Source organism: Anabrus simplex, chromosome 5 (assembly GCF_040414725.1).
Source record: "Anabrus simplex isolate iqAnaSimp1 chromosome 5, ASM4041472v1, whole genome shotgun sequence".
NCBI classification, from domain to species: Eukaryota; Metazoa; Arthropoda; class Insecta; order Orthoptera; family Tettigoniidae; genus Anabrus; species Anabrus simplex.
In genome coordinates, this window is record NC_090269.1 from 23,912,447 (window position 1) to 23,932,952 (window position 20,506).

The following is a 20,506-nucleotide window of genomic DNA, read 5'->3' on the forward strand; positions in this document are numbered from 1 at the left end:
GTACCAACTTTCGAGTGTGATTCAGAGCCATCTACAGTAGTCGGCTCTGGTGTGATTGCATACATTCTCTTCAGCTGCAGGTCAACGTGAGAGCCGAGAGAGCCGTGGCCACAGTCCACACGATGAGAACTGATGTACGTGAATACAGCAAATAGCATAGAAATATATTCCTCTTTGCATCGGAGATGTTGAATAGCAGGCCTAAATTCCAGTTACTTGTAGCCACACTGATATAGTCAATCAATCAATCAATACTGATCTGCATTTAGGGCAGTCGCCCAGGTGACAGATTTCCTGCCTGTTGTTTTCCTAGCCTTTTCTTAAATGATTTCAATGACATTGGAAATTTATTCAATTAATCACTACTGATCTGCATTTAGGGCAGTCGCCCAGGTGGCAGATTCCATATCTGAACATCTCCCTTGGTAAGTTAATCCAATCCCTAACTCCCCTTCCTATAAATGAATATTTGCCCCAATTTGTCCTCTTGTATCCCAACTTCATCTTCATATTGTGATATTTCCTACTTTTAAAGACGCCACTCAAACGTATTCGTACCGGGCGAGCTTGCATCCGGGAGATAGTAGGTTCGAATCCCACTATCGGCAGCCCTGAAAATGGTTTTCCGTGGTCTCCCATTTTCACACCAGGCAAATGCTGGGGCTGTACCTTAATTAAGGCCACGGCCACTTCCTACCAACTCCTAGGCCTTTCCTATCCCATCGTCGCCATAAGACCTATCTGTGTCGGTGCGACACGTAAAGCCCCTAGCAAAACAAAAAAAACAAAAAAAAACGTATTCGTCTACTAATGTCATTCCACGCCATTTCTCCGCTGACAGCTCGGAACATACCGGTACCACTCAGTCGAGCAGCTCGTCTCCTTTCTCACAGTTCTTCCCAGCCCAAACTTTGCAGCATTTTTGTAACGCTACTCTTTGTCGGACAATTGGACTAGAAAAAAAAAAAGAGTGACTGAATGGGTGGCTATATTTCTATAAAATAGAACTCAGAGAATTAGAGTAGGCGAAGCTTTATCTGGCCCTGTAATAATTTTCCTCAAGGCAGTATTATTGGATATTATGTTTTCTTATATATGTTTATGATATGTGTAAAGAAGTGGAATCAGAGATAAGGCTGTTTGCAGATGATGTTATTCTGTACAGAGTAATAAATAAGTTACAAGATTGTGAGCGGCTGCAGGGTGACCTCGATAGTGTTGTGAGATCAATCACTACCGTACTGATCTGCATTTAAGACAGTCGTCCAGGTGGCAGATTCCCTATCTGTTGTTTTCATTGCCTTTTCTTAAATGATTTCAAAGAAATTGGACATTTTTTGAACATCTCCCTTGGTAAATTATTCCAATCCCTAACTCCCCTTCCTATAAACGAATATTTGCGCCAATTTGTCCTCTTGAATTCCAACTTTATCATCAGATTGTGATCTTTCCTACTTTTAAAGACACCACTCAAACCTATTAGTCTACTGATGTCATTCCACGCCATCTCTCCGCTGACAACTCGGAACATACCACATAGTCGAGCAGCTCGTCTTCTTTCTCCCAACTCTTCACAGCCCAAACTTTGCAACATTTTTGTTACACTACTCTTTCGTCGGTAATCACCCAGAACAAATCGAGCTGCTTTTATTTGGATTTTTTATAGTTCTTGAATCAAGTAATCCTGGTGAGGGTCTCATACACTGGAAAGATCGGAAAATATGTTTTACACACCTTCTGTAACGCATAATTTTCCGATATAGCTAATGTTAATGAAGAAACTTGACATACCATGTTTTATTCCCCTAATACTGCTACCGCCACTGTTAATTAATCAAACAGCAGTATATAGCCTACTGTCGCAATTTTGAGAGAGCAGATAAAATACCGAGACGGAGACGATATTCATCAATTTTAAAAATTTTGTCTGCCCGTCATCAATTTTTCGTTAAAGTTTCAAATATTAAAACGCAGATATCTAGAATTTCCTGTTTAACCTCAATTCGTTAATTAGGAGCTGAGAAATAATATTTTTAAATTCGAGAGTAGCAGCAAAGAAGCGAACAATGGAGTCCGCGATTTCCCTTGCGTGCCACCGGTACCTCGCCCAGGGGCACTGTTAGATTCTCGCTAAATACAGCGGTTGTGTTTGGTACTTTCTTGCCTTCTGCTCGCTACGTGAAATCCAGAGCCATCCGACGTACCTTCCTTTAGCATCACACACGTTGTTTTCAGAGCTCAGTTTTAGTGGCGTACCACTGCAGGATTGAAGCTTCTTACCGATCGTGGCGTTATTTGCTCACTTTAAGCCATTTTCAATAGGTTGATGGTTTCTCTGCACCCCTGCTCTCTCCTTTCTGAAAATATTAAATTTCTATCAACAAAACAACAGAAACCAACATTACTAAAAGGAATGTGACGCATTTAGATAAAGCTCCCAGTGTTCATCGGTTCTATAAATGACCACAAAATTAATTTCCACATGTGCGAAGCCGTGACAAAAGCTACTTAGACATCATTTTAAAAATAAAATGCTTTCGTTCTGCCAAACATGGGCTCCATACCGCATCACTTGATGAGACAAACGTTGTTCCTCCACGGCCTACAAGGAACACCATCAGGATGCGATAAACAGATATATTAACCGTAATCTTACCCTGCACTCTTCTACAATATAACAGTGACAAATATATCTTTTCTTCAAGGAAGAATAGATGATTACGAAAGACTGATGCGCCTTCTGAATCGATAAATTATGTTCAGACCAAGACATAAATCTCAGGGCTTCTGTGGATTCTTAAGATTAGTAACATTTACACGAGATAAATAAATAACACTTCCCATCCACGCACGGAATTTGTCATAGTTTTCTATCATTTTTGGCAGACTAATGATAAATACATACACGAAGATTTTTTTTCTGTTTTGTTTTGTTTGCTAGCGGTTTAACATGTTTAACATAGCCTGCTGTTATGTCTTGATGGATAGATGTAGTATTTTTGCACCTGTCTCTTGGCACAGATCGGGGCAAAATGTAGCTTCCACTGTAGTCTCAGTCTTGTTTATGGTAACAGCAGTAAAGAAGTTGCCGCGACATTTGGTGCACCACCGCTACGTCAGGATGTTACGAAAGGTGCTACTCATAGAGCCGGTCGATGTGAAAAAGCACTTTCTGGTGCAGTGAGGAAAGCAATGGCAAACTACCACACTCCTCATAAAGCTCTGCACACCACGTTATGGCGCGCCATTGGGTTTTTGTGGTACCCCCACCTCCAAATAATCACATGATCACATAATCACAGATAAAGAGACGATATTCATCCATTTTAAACGTTTTGTCTGCCTGTCATCAATTGGTGGTGCTTTTCGATGTGGTGGTGGTGGTGATTATATCGTTTTAGGAGCAAGTGAAATTAGGCAACCTTTCTCTGTTAGCACTAAGCAGAGAAGAAAATGAAAAAGAGGTTCAGTACTTCGAAAAATAAAGATTATCGGCAAAAGAAAGGAAAGGTCCACGAAGGGTGGAAATAAAAGACTTCCTAGGCCTCGACAATCCTAGAACACCGTCGGGATGGAAAGAGAAGAACAGGTCACCAAGGGAGGTCGGATAGGAAAGAGTATACGTAAGTGGAAACAACGCCAGACTCAGCTAGGGTTCCGTGGTTGCCACGCACCCTCCGAAATTGCGAGCCCCTGCGGCCCCTTTTTAGTCGCCTGTTTTGACAGTCAGGGTATAACATGGATGTATTCTATCGCCCCCACATACAGGGAATGCTTTTTGAGGCTCCAACTAGCCTTCGTACTGAGACAGACAATGCTTAAACGTCGCATTAAGGCAGGCTCTCGGCGACGATGGGATAGGAGAGGGGTAGGATTGGGAAGAAGTGTTCGTGACTTGAATAAGGATACAGCCCCGGCATTTGTCTAGCATGAAAATAGGAAACCACGAAATCTTAAGAATCGCCCATAGTTGGGTTCAAAACCATTCTATCCCGAATGCAGGCTAAAGGCTTCGGAAAGGGGTAGGACTGAAAAGAATTAAGGTACAGCCTGGTGCGAAGATAGGAAACCATGGAAAACTATCCTCACGGCTACCGAATAAAAGCTTACGAGGCCTGTTCAAATAATAACCTAACCTTGAAAATATCGCACAAATGCGATGTCTTAGCAGTTTCTTGAAAGTAGCGCCGTGCAGTAACTAGCCATTTGCCGCGCCTTTCTGCAGCAATCAAGTATAGCTCAGCAGCTGTTAGTTTGCGAGTGTGTGGAGAACGCATTGCGATTTTCGATGAAATGAAATGGCGTATGGCTTTTAGTGCCGGGAGTGTCCGAGGACGCGATTTTCGATATGTACGAATGTTACGAGCTATTTATCAAAATTCGCTTCTGATTCAAAGTGGGAAAACGATTACGAAGATACAAAGTGGTATGGAAAATATTTGCCGAGACCAAAGAAAGCGCGGCAGGTTACGTTGAACGTGCAAATGTTCTTGACGATATGTTTTTATATCAACGGTGTTGCGCACTGTGGATTCCAACCTGAGAGCCAAACTGTGGACCGTTGATGTTATAACGAAGTATTACGACGTTTGAAATAAAATGTTAGGGGGAAAAGACAGAACTGAGAAGAAACAACTGCTGGAACCTCCATCATGACAAAACGCCAACTTACACATCGCTGTTGTTTCGTGAATTTTTGACAAACGCGAAGACAACCTTTCCTCGTCCCATTCAACCTACTTAACTAACCTAGCACACAGCGTGCTGGACCTTGGTTGAGAGGGCCACGGATTTGACCGGGTTGGGGATTTTAACTGGGTAGTCGATAGTTAATTCCTCTGGATCGGGGACTGGATAACCTTCTTCATATACACTTCTACACACAAGAGAACGTAAGATGGACGGTGGGCAATGGTATAATGATAAACGGGGTTAAATTCAGGTTGTGAGTTTCACAAAAAATAGGAAAAAGTCCTCTCAATTTTAATTACTGCGTTGATGGGGTGAAAGTTCCTTTTGGGGATCATTGTAAGTACCTAGGCGTTAATATAAGAAAAGACTTTCATTGGGGTAATCACATAAATATGATTGTTAATAAAGGGTACAGATCTCTGCACATGGTTATAAGGGTATTTAGGGGCTGTAGTAAGGATGTAAAGGAGAGGGCATATAAGTCTCTGGTAAGACCCCAACTAGAGTATGGTTCCAGTGTATGGAACCCTCGCCAGGATTACTTGATTCAAACCGGGCGAGTTGGCCGTGCGCGTAGAGGCGCGCGACTGTGAGCTTGCATCCGGGAGATAGTAGGTTCGAATCCCACTATCGGCAGCCCTGAAGATGGTTTTCCGTGGTTTCCCATTTTCACACCAGGCAAATGCTGGGGCTGTACCTTAATTAAGGCCACGGCCGATTCCTTCCAACTACTATGCCTTTCCTATCCCATCGTCGCCATAAGACCTATCTGTGTCGGTGCGACGTAAAGCCCCTAGCAAAAAAAAAACTTGATTCAAGAACTGGAAAAAAAAATCCAAAGAAAAAGCAGCTCGATTTGTTCTGGATGATTTCCGACAAAAGAGTAGCGTTACAAAAATGTTGCAAAGTTTGGGCTGGGAAGATTTCGGAGAAAGGAGACGAGCTGCTCGATTAAGTGGTATGTTCCGAGCTGTCAGTGGAGAGATGTTGTGTCGATTGATTGATTGATTGATTCATTCATTCATTCATTCATTCCCAAAAGGAACTTTCACCCCATCAACCCAGTAATTAAAACTCAGAGGACTTTTCCTATTTGTGAAACTCACAACCTGACTTTTAACCCCGTTTATCATCATACCATTGCCTACTGTCCATCTCACAACATTATCGAGGTCATTTTGCATTTGCTCACAATCTTGTAACTTATTTATTAGCCTACTCTATACAGAATAACATCTTCCGCAAAAAGCCTTACCTCTGATTCCACTCCTTTACTCAAATCATTTATATAACTTATATATATAAGAAAACATAAAGGTCCAATAATACTGCTTTGAGGAATTCCCCTCTTAATTATTACAGGGTCAGATAAAGCTTCGCCTACTCTAATTCTCTGAGATCTATTTTCTAGAAATATAGCAACCTATTCAGTCACTCTTTTGTCTAATCCAATTGCACTCAAAATGACCAACTTCGAGAAATTAATCTCTCTTTGAATTTTCTATGGTTTTGCTTCTGTATTGGTTTTGTACAGTACTAGTAAGTCAAAAGCATCTCTTGGTGAATATTTTGAATACCGGTCCTAGTGTGTGTAGAATTAAGGACTAGAATTAGGTAAAAAAGAATCTTAGAATTTGAAATGAATAACCACAAGGAAGTATTAGACCTACTACCCTCAGTTTGACCGCCGAAGCTAATCATGATCCAAATTAGGACCTACGACTGTTCATGTTCTGTTGTATGCTAATTCGGAATGGACAAGTGTGATCTGACTGTTGAGAACGTTCTCTAAAACAAGTAACTACGGTAAACAATATTAGTCTACCGTTAATCAAAGTTGTTCGTTTCTTTCATGCCAACGTCCGTTAGCTTAGCCTACGTAGCAGTGATAAAAATGAACAAACGATTATATCGGTTTTACTACTGGTTTGATGAAATGAAGTCGGTTTCTTTCTTTCTATACAGTATTACTTTCTGTCCACTCTTCAAGTCCGTATCCAGGATTGTTTCGGGGGTGAGGGCTCCAAAATCAAAAGCTATGGAAGCAATAAAAACTCTGCGGGGTGGTAGAATACACCCACGGTATCCTCTCAGTTTGGGAGCGTAGGTTGGCAACCACAGTTCCCCTAATTGAGCCTGGCATTGCTTCCACGTGTGTTAGGCTCCTTACGTTAATCTTTCCTATCCGACCACTCTTGGTCATTATTTGTTATCTTCTGAGCGTCGTTAGTAGGTTTGCAAGGCCTAGAAAATCTTTCATCATCACCCCCTTGGTGGACCTTCCCTTTCTTTTGCCGACGCTTTCATTCTTCGAAGGTCGGGCATATTCCACGTTACTAGAGGCTGGTTGCCCAGTAATAATAATAATAATAATAATAATAATAATAATAATAATAATAATAATAATAATAATAATAATAATAATAATAATAATAATAATAATAATAATGGCGTAAGGCCTCCGGAGTGGCCTGGTCTAGGTCTTCGAGATGACGTTTAGGTGACCTGCGCGTCTGAGAGGATGGGCCCCTACCTAAGATGAATTCTAATGCTGAAGACTGCACAAACACTCAACTCCCGAACCAGAAAAATTAGCCAATGAAATTTAAAATCTTCGGTCCGGCCGAGAATCGAACCTGGGACTCCTTGGATCAAAGGCTAGCAACCATTTAGTCATGAGACGGACAAAACCAGTGTCCTCGTCCCGAGATGGTAGAGTTCTTTTCAGACACACCCCCAGTGGAGGTGAGCTATAGGCTATGTGTCATTTTAACCTCATACCAGCTCTCGGCCATTCTTAAATCTCTGGCAGTACCAAGAATCGAACCCGGGCCTCCGATGACGGCACCTAGTGGCACTAATAGTTACTCTACAAAGGCGGACGTTGCACAGATAAAAGGAAGTTGGAAAACTCTTCTGACAGGGTGAGTGTTGTCTTATTATTATTATTATTATTATTATTATTATTATTATTATTATTATTATTATTATTATTATTATTATTATTATTATTGTACCGGGCGGTACACCTCCACGCCGCTAATTCAAACTTTGCGCCAGTTGAAGATCCTCTGCTGGAGGAAGTCCGAACTTTATCTAATGTATTAATTTTCAAGTTACCCAGAAGATGTCACTACTTGGAAATTTTGAAGTTTCTGAACTGGGTCGTTTTCGACGTATTTTTGTTTTGCTGGTAGTAAGAAGTGTGAACTTTCTCTTCTAGAGGACACTACTGAAGAACTACAATAGTGCACCCTAGTGCAAGGTGAAAGAACTGTTTTTTGGAGAAATTTTTATTTCAAAAGTTTGTTTCTTGTTAAATTTCTTTCTGGTATTGTTTAAGTTGGCTGTATTCCCCTTTCTTTCCCCTTGTTTTGAATTTAGCCAATCCCGAATTTCTTTAATTAATTTACGACCAATAAGGGGTTTCTTCTTCAAATTGGATATGCTGCTTAACCCTAACCAATAAATGATTGTGGGCGGGTGTTTTCTTTCCTGAAACGCCTCGAACTTTCCGCGAGAGTATATAAACTGCTGATTTTAGGGTCTCTGCGCCACTTCAGTACCATCTTTCAGTGTGTAAAGTACATAGCAGGGGGCGGGAAGCGCCTCTTTCTTCGGACAGCAGTTCAACAAACCGGTAATGGCCGTATAAAAACTTCTTTTCTTGCTAGCTCAGCAGTTTAACTCTCGGGGCGGGTCCGAAGCGTTTCCACCATGTAACTTTTCTTTAAAATGTAACGACCCTTAGCATCTATTCTCTTTTAAAGTTACATATTGGGATAGAGAGTGCTTAACCCTCTCGAGCTCCCACTCATATTGTTTTGAGGTGAACTTATTTCTCACAACCGATTCTTCCTTAATGTAATGCAATTTACATTCTTTTCTAAAGTCACCTCTGTAGTATGGGATTAGCCCTTGCATTAGCGGCCTAGAGCCAGATTAGGTTTTAAACAAAATGTATTAGGAGTGCAGATCGCCTCCTCTCAAATTGTTATTTTAGAGGTCATGTAATTAACCTTTTTCTCACTTAATAGGCCTCAGTAGGTTGGGTATTTTACCCCTGTGTCGATGTCCTTAGAGGACAACTTGAAGGTGGAGTTTGGTGTGGCCTTTGATAGGCTTAAAGTTGAGAGCGAGTGGCTCTTTCTCGAAAATTGAGTGTTGTATGCCTCGAGGAGGCTTTTCTGTGTAATTTAGAGCAAGTGCTCCTGGGCATGAATGGGGTTTTCTGCCCCTCTGTTAAATCTTGTTTTGAGGTAAAGTTGGGCTAGTTGCCCAAGAATTGCGGGTTCGGGGCTCGAAGCCCAAATCCTGTAAATACTGTAATTGTAATTTTGTTGCCTTGCTACTCTGTACCTGCCATTCGTGTTATTTCTGAATTTTGGAAAGAAAATATAACCTTGTTAAATTTTAAATTAACTTTAATTTCGTAGCCTGAGACCCGTTCACCCCCGCGCCTTCTTTCACCTCTACCTACCACAAAAACTTGGTAACAATTATTATTAACGATTCAATTCGTTTTTCTTGAATTTCATCTTCCAAGAGATTTATAAGCAGCTCATCAGTGTCGTATGTTGGTAATTTGTAACTAGTTTTGTACGGGTACAAAGAATAATAATAATAATAATAATAATAATAATAATAATAATAATAATAGCCAGCTTGAAAGACTCTAACGGCTTTTTGAGCCGGAGTTGGCGGATTCAATCCCGGTTCAGTCCAGTGATATGTGAAGCTGCTCTATTACGTCCTCGTGTCGGTAGATTTACTAGCCCGTAAAATAACTCCTGTAGGATAAAATTCCGGCACCTCGGTGTTTTCGAAGACCGTACAAGTAGTTAGGGGGACTAAAACCAATAATATTAACATGTATTTTTATTATGATTAATAATGATGGTCGTATACGATTCTCCTCAAATGTTGAAGTCGCTCCAATAAAGTAGCTACTATAGACCTACACCTTGACAACGACTGCGTCAAAATCTTCACGCTGTGTTTCCACAGGACAGTTTTGGCTGTGGTAGAGATGCTCCAGATCTTGAAAAGCACCGCCGTTACGAGCATCATTTTGTGTAGACTATTGCCCTATTTTTAGAGTGGCTGTAGTTCTTGTGCTATTAAGCGTTCCCCATACTGGCAATGACTGTGAGGCACGAGTTGATGTCCCCTCTGTTGGCCCATTCCAATCCAGTCTGGTAGTCTTTCTTTCTTTGCAGTTTGCTTTATTTCGCACGGACACACATAGGTCTTATGGCGACGATGGGATAGAAAAAGGCTAGGAGTAGAAAGGAAGCGTCCGTGGTCTTGATTAAGGTTTGCCTGGTATGAAAATGGAAAACTACGAAAAAGCATCTTCAGGGCTGCCGATAGTGGGGTTCGAACCCACTATCTCCCAAATGCAAGCTGACAGCTACGTGACTCAAACCGCGCAGCCATTCACTCGGTCATTCCGGCAGTGTTGCTGCCAGTAGGCTACTGGTTTCTGAGAGTACTTGATTTATCTATTACAGTAGCTCAATTTCAATGAGTTTTTCATACGAAATTTGAAAGCCTGTCTTTGATGCTATCTCATGTAACTGCTCTATGGCATACCTGGTTTCTTCACTATATAGTCTTAGTAATTATAGCTATATAGATCATCAGGAAAAGCCATGCACTTCACCTTGATTCTCTGTCCCAAGTCCCTATGCATACCGTATTATTATTATTATTAATAATAATAATAATAATTCATTTTAATCGTCTCAAGAGGATACTCAGTATCGAGGAAGACGCTCTACTGTAGAATGTTGCCCAGAGTACGCCATGGGCAAGCCTTACTCACGTCTCTGGACGCCTCAGACCAACTTATGTCGAACAGGGTGCTATCGACATGGGATAATTTCATATGTCTTCTTTCAAATATCTCGGAGAAGTCATACCTACCATCAGAACTGGACAGTAAAGCCAATTTAGAAAGAGCCACCAAACTCCAGAAAGCGTATAGAGTAGGTGACATGGATTCATCATCATCATCATCATCATCTGTTTACCCTCCAGGGTCGGCTTTTCCCTCGGACACAGCGAGGGATCCCACCTCTACCGCCTCAAGGGCAGTGTCCTGGAGCTTCAGACTCTTGGTCGGGGATACAACTGGGGAGAATGACCAGTACCTCGCCCAGGCGGCCTCGCCTGCTATGCTGAACAGGGGCCTTGTGGAGGGATGGGAAGATTGGAAGGGATAGGCAAGGAAGAGGGAAGGAAGCGGCCGTGGCCTTATGTTAGGTACCATCCCGGCATTCGCCTGGAGGAGAAGTGGGAAACCACGGAAAACCACTTCCAGGATGGCTGAGGTGGGAATCGAACCCACCTCTACTCAGTTGACCTCCCGAGGCTGAGTGGACCCCGTTCCAGCCCTCATGCCACTTTTCAAATTTCGTGGCAGAGCCGGGAATCGAACCCGGGCCTCCGGGGGTGGCAGCTAATCACACTAACCACTACACCACAGAGGCGGGACATGGATTCACTACAATAAAATAGTGATATCGCGCAGTGGCGGCTCGTGGATATCAGCAGTGGGGGGCGCACCTTAGTTTCATAATTCCACAAATATCTCAAGTTCTTCAAAACATGTTATCAAGATACACAATTCGAACACTATACGGTGCAATGCATACGCAATTGTTTTGATTATGATTATTATTATTATTATTATTATTATTATTATTATTATTATTATTATTATTATTATATGCCTTTACTGGCAGGACCTAGTGTTTACAGTGCACTATGTCTTCTGGTATGGGCTAGAGCAATTTTGTTACTTTCATTGATCTGTCTCTGTCTTATCCTAGGCTTTGACAATATGAAAGTGACTGAGGTATGAGCGATGCTAGTAATTCCATTCCTTCTGAAGCCAGTCCCTGCTATGAATGGTGTGAAAATGTTGCTCATAGGGTCGGTTGGTGCGTGCATTTCAGTGGGCTTCGCAGACTGATATGTAACAGCAACTTCTGGCTCAGTGAGGAAAGCAACGGGAAACTACCTCACTCGTCATTTCCCTAGTATGCCTCTTCAGTGATGCCTAGGCCATCTATGACAGCTGATGGCAGAGCTGTTGAGGATCCAACCAGCCTTAGGGCTGAAGACTGAACATAATAATAATAATAATAATAATAATAATAATAATAATAATAATAATAATAATAATAATAATAATAATAATAATATTTGCCTGTTCTTGTCCACCATCGAGTTATGTTTACGAATAGTTTCATTGTAGTGATCACTTACACAAGACACGACATTGACTTCACCAAGCATTTCACAAGTCCATGGTACTATTGATATCACCCTGTGGTGATCCATTTATCTCCTTTCCTAGAACGGGAGAATAGCGGGCAAGGAAAGCAGTAAAAGGTTTCTGAGATATCACTTCCACATATCCGCGAGTTCTTGTTATATACGTCAGGAGAACTAATTTGTCTTTAGAAAGCCCTATTTTCATTTTTCTTTGTCTCCGGTTTTTTCAACAAGAAGTGTGGTGTCGGCCTAAAACACTCCTTCAGTTCGACTTTCTTCTCGGTAGAAAGAGAAGAAAACGTTAGTTCTTTAATATGTTCGACGGTAATCATACTGTACGAAGTGCATACATAACACTACGCCTACATATAAATCACAACTTTTCTCCTAATTTCACCTTGTCACAGTCACATCACGGTCATTCACCAACACAAAGTTAAACATCGCGCTCTCCAGTGAGTATGGCCAACATGAGTCAAGTGCGAGGAGCCAGTAGTTACAGTCGTTACTCGTTTCGTTAGTTAATAATCCTAAAAATTACAAGACTATTTTAAATGTATACCGGCACATTTAACTCAGGCAAGTGCCTCAGTAAAATAGTTCCTAGTTTTAGGAGAGAAATGGCATAAACTGACCCCTGTTAAATAGAAATCAGATCACCAATGTTTCGGGTAGGTTGGCTGCAACGATGGGCCGCGGCAGAATCGCGCCGGAATCTCCGTAGAACAGCACATCTCTACTGCGCCTCTGATTGGCTCCCTCAAGGCCAGTCAAGCGAGACTCGGAAGTATTTGGTCCGCTGTGAGAGAGCGCCCTCCTGCGTAGGGCCAGCAGCGCATCGCGCCGCAGTACAGTACAACTCGCGCCCTTGATAATAATCTTACAGTAAAATATTTCCCTTGTTAACATTTAAGATTAAAATTCCCGAATTTAATGGAACCCCGTGGGGGGCGCGCGCCTTAGCGCCTCCCAAACGAGCCGCCACTGATATCGCGTAAAGCGAAACTTCGGTCATTACAGGACAGTTATTTTATCGGAAGTATTATATTCCTCAGTCAGTAGCGGCGATTAGGGCGGAGGGGTGGGGGGTCGCCTGCCCCCCCTCCACACACACACACACACACACACACACACACACACACACACACACACACACACACACACACACACACACACTTTTTGGAGAAAATATTACATTTTATTCGCATTTTAGCCGGCTGAAACTGGGAATTACAGATTTTTTAAAAAGAAAGCAATTTGTACGAGCCCTGTTGTCTTATGCACTAATCCTTTCCTTTAGTGTCTAATTATTAACAAAATTATTAGCGGAAATAAGCACGACACGTCGTCCGTCCCGACTCACCGATTTGTATAGCGCCACAGCAAGGAGTGTAGACTTTGCACTGCTGTGAGGAAGGGTAGCAGGGGTATATATACCGTCGTTGCCGGGACAAAACATCGTATGTGATAATATTTTTGAAGATATACTGGCCCGCAGGACATGCATTATGAAGAGCTAGAATGCCTTGACAATATTCACACAGTATTGGACCTTAGATGACAGAACCTTACCGGCCAAAGTTCTAAGCTAAAATATTTCACATAGGAGGTTTTATATCTTTTTACCACGGTCATGGACACTGAGGTATGATTCATCCACATGCCGTGCGCATTCGTCAATCTGGCAGTCTCTTTAATGTCTGCCAGTTTCTTAATGTGTAGTCAAATACTAAATGATTTTAATTGTATATTCACGCCGTACTTCTATTTAATTGTAATAAATGCGTAATATTGTTCCTTTGGTGAAAGTTTTATTGTGTAGTATTGAACCAAAATCTTTAAAAAACTAGTATTGCCGCATTTACATTGGTAAACTGTCATTCTTTACCTCTCTGTCGAAATTCGCTCAGAAAGCATTAAAAACTTACCATATTGTGGCTTGTTTCTTCAGTTTTGATGTATAAACCCACCCCCACCCCCGTCCTCCATATCCCACAAACCCGGGTACTGTTTGTTCTCTGTATGTTTTTTTGCCCCCGCACTATTAACTCCCAATCGCCGCTACTGGCCTCAGTAACTACATCTCTAGGAAGCCACTCTAAAATTTATGAAATTGGAAAGCAAGAACGAAAAATCCTTAGCAAAATATATGGTGCCACTCATGTAAATGGCATATTGATTAAAAGAAAAACTACAGACCTGTACACTGCAACAGATAAGTTTACTGATGTACCGTACATAGGAGACGCTTGAAATTCTATGGTCACATCTGTGGAATGGACAATAATAGATTGGCTAAAAAGCTATTAACTATGATCAATTCAAAGAAGGTCAAGATCAACTGGTTGGGAGAAACAAATGCTACAGACGATACCATAAAAAATCGTTAAGTCTTTGGAATTCTGGTTGCAAATCACAGATTCATGGAAAAATCTAAAAGGACGACTGGAAAACAGTGAACACGAAAACGGAAAAAACACCTCAGCGAATTCATGAAGAGATTTTGGGAGGAGGAGAAGTAGAAGAAGAAGTGAAGCCGTTAAACCAAGTTAACAAGTTCAAATGCACTCTTTAAATTGGGCATAACGAAAAATGAATAATACCGTACGGTATGCTGCAAAACATACATTAAACTACTTAATTGCTGTCCACGTTTCCCTAGCAACGAATTAATTATTTATTCTATGGAGTACACTATCTACCAAAATATAATTGAACACACATGATTGTTGGTAATATTAGTTGGCCTACGTCAGTTGACTTGTATGTTACGCCTCGAAATACCGTTAATGACAGTTTTGAGGGGGAAAATACTGACCCGCAGCACATGTATCACAGTGGTGATTTCGAGCGACAGATTTAGGAACTTCTTTCTTTCTTTCTTTCTTTTTCCCTCGGACTCAGCGAGGGATTCCACCTCTACCGCCTCAAGGACAGTGTCCTGGAGCTTCAGACTCTGGGTCGGGGGATACAACTGGGGAGGATGACCAAAACTTCTTAACAATAACTAACAACCAAATTACAAAGTCTTGTTTATTCCTCCTTCTTCTTTCCCTTGGTGGTTTACCTCCTTTCTAAAGGATGACCAGTACCTCGCCCAGGCGGCCTCACCTGCTATGCTGAACAGGGGCCTTGGTGGGGATGGGAAGATTGGAAGGGATAGACAAGAAAGAGGGAAGGAACCATCCCGGCATTTGCCTGGAGGAGAAGTGGGAAACCACGGAAAACCACTTCCAGGATGGCTGAGGTGGGAATCGAGCCCACCTCTACTCAGTTGATCCCCCGAGGCTGAGCGGACCCCGTTCCAGCCCTCCTACCACTTTTCAAATTTCGTGGCAGAGCCGGGAATCGAACCCGGACCTCCGGGGTGGCAGCTAATCACACTAACCACTGCACCACAGAGGAGGACAAGATTTAGGAACTACGTGTTGTTTTTGGTTATTTTGTACTCGTACCTCGTACTTGTGATTGGCGGAGGGTCCAGCACGTGACCATGATTTATTGAATTTAATGTTCGTCATTACCACGAAAAGCTAGTTCTTGCTTACTTAAACAGAGCACTGCATCAATTACCAACTGAAGGAAAAGCCTATTTAAATGTACATTTTCACTGAACTGTACAATTACAATATACAGTCTGGCATTTTCCTTCAGGACATCAGAGATCGTATTTTGGTTTGTTTCCAGTGTCTTGAAATCTAGCTGCCGTATTTTATGTTCTGCAGAGTCTGAGTGCTTATAAGAACGTATTATGTTCAAAAGGGCTGAAAATCCTTCTTTATTCTAAACGTTATTTTAATTGATAAAAGGCAAGCAGGCCCAACAAAACAACTTCTGAAGAACTGGAGAGGAGCACAACCATGGAAATTCCTTAAACCACGATCGTTTGAAACTAAGATTGTAAGATTTACCGGAATGTTTCACTTCTTTTGTAGCACAAATTTGCAGTGATTCAGTAGGGCGATCAAAACGTAGAACTTCATTCTGATCTTCGTTTCTCTAACGTGAAAATGGTGTTTATAATAAAATGCACACTATGTCATAAATAGGATACATATTTAAATAAAACAGCACAACACTACGAATGAACCACGAAGCATAAGTACTCGTACGTCACACAGGATGACGCAGGGAAGACGAAACATTCCGCTCTTCCGACAACTTCACTAGCACATTCCGCTATGTGGAAAGTACGCAGGTGACCTCACGGTTGTCATGGCAACCGCCAAGGCCAAGCGCTAGGAGGGAGCACTTGGGAGGTAGAGGCAGCTGCGGAATCTCTCGTCTTCACTGTCTCACGCGCCGTACTGTGGCCGACAGCCGGCGCTTTCGTGAGTTCCCCTGGTTCTCATCAAGTGATGCGAGCTCTTGGTGCTCCAAACACCGTACAATAAAACATTTTCTTTCCGTAAAACCAACAAATGTCATAAGACAAATAAATTTAGGTAATTCATTATGGTAAAAATAAGTGGTGAAGTGGCACTTCACCTACTTCACCTGAAAAGCCGCCCCTGATGCATCACAGAACGAACATTCGTTGATATGGTTCATGCAATACTAGACCATAGACATACGGTACGGTAGGCCTAGGCGTAATTCCGCGGGGGTGGGGGGCGGGTAGGGGAGGGGGCAGCTGCCACCCCAATATTTTGAAGGAAACCAAATTTTTGTGATATTACAGACTTAGAAATGCATATTTTACAAGTAGGCTATGTTTTTCGTTACCGGTACTCTCATTAATTTAGCTATAAGACTTTTTAACACCACCATATCTTCTATAGCAGGAATGGCGAACCTTTTCCAACTAGTGTGCCATTTTAAGTCTGGTTTATTATTCTCAACTGACTACTGTGCCGCTTTAAGGAATGGCTGCTCACCTTCCGGACTTCATTACTTGCAAAAAAATATATAATAAGCGCCTATTATAACACACTTCGTCATTAAATAAGATTTGATATAAAAATCAAAACATCAATATTTTCAATGGATTTTAAGTGAAATATCATTCTCACATTTTGTGTGAAACTTGTTGTTGAATCTTATGTTACGTTCATAACTTTTTGTCTTCAGTAACACACAAGGTGCACTTAACTCTGAACCAATACGGTTTCCAACTGTTGAATTCACAACGTTCATTGTAGAACTGCTCGCAGGCATATGATGACCCAAACTAAGTAATTAGCACTATCACAAGTTTCTTCTTGGCCAAAAATGTTTGTGTGAGAGATTTCTCCGCCGTTCAAGAGTCAAGTTCTCTGGCTTCTGGAGAGAGTATTCATCATCAACTGCACACACTATTTTCATCAGTGCTTCACCAAGTTGTACGAATTTGTTCACCCATTTACTGCTCTCTTGAAATTCAGTCAACTCCATTTCTAAATGGTCAAAATCTAACCAGTCAAGAAAATTTACCTTAATCCTACCACCCATTTGTGCAATATGAGGTTTTGAAATAAAGTAAAATATTTTCTCCAAATCTCGAAATTGTGAACATTTCTTGGAAACTATTTTTGAATTTTGTAAGACGTCCACATAGTTCTTACAAATATACTTCTTGTCTTCAAAAGTTAATTGACCTGAATGTTTTTATAATCTCAAACAATCTATCTGAAACATGCCCCTTTCCTTGCAGTTCCTTATTAGCATCATTGTATAGGGTACTGCTGTAAAATCAGGAAGAAACATTAAATTGCACATTCAAATAGAGTCCGTGAGTTTTTGGAATTATTCCCGCTTTTCTGTCATGAAGAAGCGAATTTCGTCCAAGAACTCAACAAACCTTTCGAATACGGTACGGTACTTGCTAACGACTCAGCCAGCGAACTTTATCGTACATTAGTCCGCCATACTGAGATTCCACTACGTGTAACATCTTCGAGAACTGGCGATCATTTAGAGCATGTACAGATATATAGTTCAGTTTTAGTTACCACAAGGGTACACTTTCAAATGACTTCATACCTCCTTTCAGACATAGGGCTTCCTGATGCAATATACAATGAACTGTAAAATAGGGTGTTTAACTTCTTCTTTAAGATATTTCACAAGCCCATTATGAATACCCACCATACTTGGGGCAGCATCAATTGTCACAAACAATTTTCAATAAGTCAAACCCCATTTTTAGAACAAGTTCTTGCTTAACTTCGTTCATTATATCTTGCCCTGTTCTCGTAAATCGTAAGCTCAGCAATTAAACTAATTCCTCCCTCGTCACATTTCCACAAGGAAATCGGACAAAAACAGCTAAGCTTGCTTGTAAGATCACATTCGTGCTTTCATCAAGACATACCAACTGAATACATCTCGGAGTTATTCAAATCAGCTTTCAATTACTCTGAAACATCTTTACTCATTCTTATTATTCTATCCTCGACAGTATATACTGGCTTCTTTCATTCTGTTAATTTTTTGTTAGGAAAGTATTCAAATAATGTGTCTGACTTCAATAAGAAAGCCTCCTCCAAGAACTCATGTCAGAAAGTGTAAGACGGATGAAAACTAGCCGTACTGATGTTATTTCTTAGCCTGAAAGATGGTACACAAGAACTAGTTTGTTTAGTTTATCGATCGATTTTTTGTGAAACGAACTCTCTTCTTTCTTCATTTGGCATAAAACAAACATTTGAATGATTAAATGTGCGGGATACAACTGTTTCTGAATACAAGGAACATAAAGCTTTATTGTTTCTTTCTGTCACTCCGAATTCACTTGTCCACTGTTCTTAAAAAATCCGGCCTGTACTGTTGTTACGTTTCCGTATTTTCGGCACCAAAAACATGTTTGCGAGGTCCGTATACAGAACCACCAGAAAATGATATTCCATAAACGGTTACACACTGAGAATAATTACGCGGAAGTGGCTACCACACACAAATCAAACTTCATTGACCGACGTGGGTGAGCGAAGGGCTCGTCAGCCGCATCTGACACTTGACTTCCGGACCTATCAGTGTTGCACTTCCGAATAGAACTAGAATTTATATATTCGACATTTGTTTCCTACACGTGGAACATTATGACTATACGATGCACGAGATATGTATAGTCTGTAGTACAAGACGTACGGTATATTAAAAAGTGAATATGTTCATGTGGCGTGCCACCGAAATCGCCATCCCTGCCCTATAGTATCTTATGGATTAGAACTTATCTGGGAACGTCTCAAACTTAGGGACATTGAAAAAAATAGAACGTGCCAAGGAACGCTTCCTTAAGAATACACTGAGAATGGGAAAATCAGCACCTACAGGAACGGTTTGTATCAGTGGCATGCGGTGAACACATTCGTGACCCCAGCTGGAAAAATGCTTTTTTTAAATATAAGCAATCGTAGCCCCACTACGCGCTCTAAAGTCAACATTACTATTTTATAAGGCTGCATTTTTCATGGAAAGGTCTACCTGAGAAAGGTCTCTCAATATTTTCAACCACACACTCGCACATATTTCCAATTGATATTCATGGCAGTGACGACACCATCACCGCTTACTATATAGGCCTAGCAGATTTTAAACAATGTACGGTACTTATCGTTTCACCCGGTGACGCTTCGTGATTGTACAGTCATGGTTTCCACAAAAATACACTGGTATTATTTGTTTTTAACTTAAAAAGCCTAGCCTAAACTGAATCAGCAAAATTTAACTGGTATTTTACCGCCCCCGAACTTATACGTGCATCAACGACAAACGAGGGAAAATATTCGTCACAACGTATAACACACGTTATATTCATGAAGGATGACACAGAACTCACGAAAATTTCACCTATAATCCGAGAGGAACTATACAAAAATTCACTATATACCACCATCACAGACAACCAATACAAAATTCTTTTACTTCGTGCTTAGCTCCGTGTTCATGCTGGGCAACCTAAATATTTTTCTGCGGCTATCGGAAAAAAAACTCCACACGTGCCATCAACGAACTGCTCGAAAAAACTTTATACCCACATGCTGAAATCCAAAAATAAAATAAATTCTTCTAAATTACAATTGATTTCATAAACTGGCTCTATTTTTAATAGCAAGACGATGTGCAAGTGGCTATACTGTTAACATGTTTATATTTTTCTTGCAGTCTCTAGTGTGTGGGGCTGAACACTTTGAGTGTCAAGTACTAAAACCAATATGGCTTACCTAAGCTAGCTGGCCTGTCGCCGTAAATTGCTGTCGGGGGAGGACCCACAGCCTCGCCCCGCTCCCAGGACAAGGAAGCTTCAAGTGCATGCGTCAACCAAGCGACTTACAGTAAATTTTGCTGGGGTAGCTCTCTTTTGCACCGGCAAGGAAACCCAGCTCGCTGGAAAAGCTGAACTGCAGTAGTGCGAGTGGATTGTCGAGACAGCTATATTTGGCTTGGGTTAGATGTTCGCAGCTTTTTAAACTTTATAAAAAGCGTTCTAAGGAATAATAAGAAAATGTAAATACAAATTTATTTACCCCAGCAGGAACCAATTGTTTCTGCCATCTACAGAACAACATGCAAAATATCTGGAGAGAAGAGTGGCTAAGAGTAAAGAGAT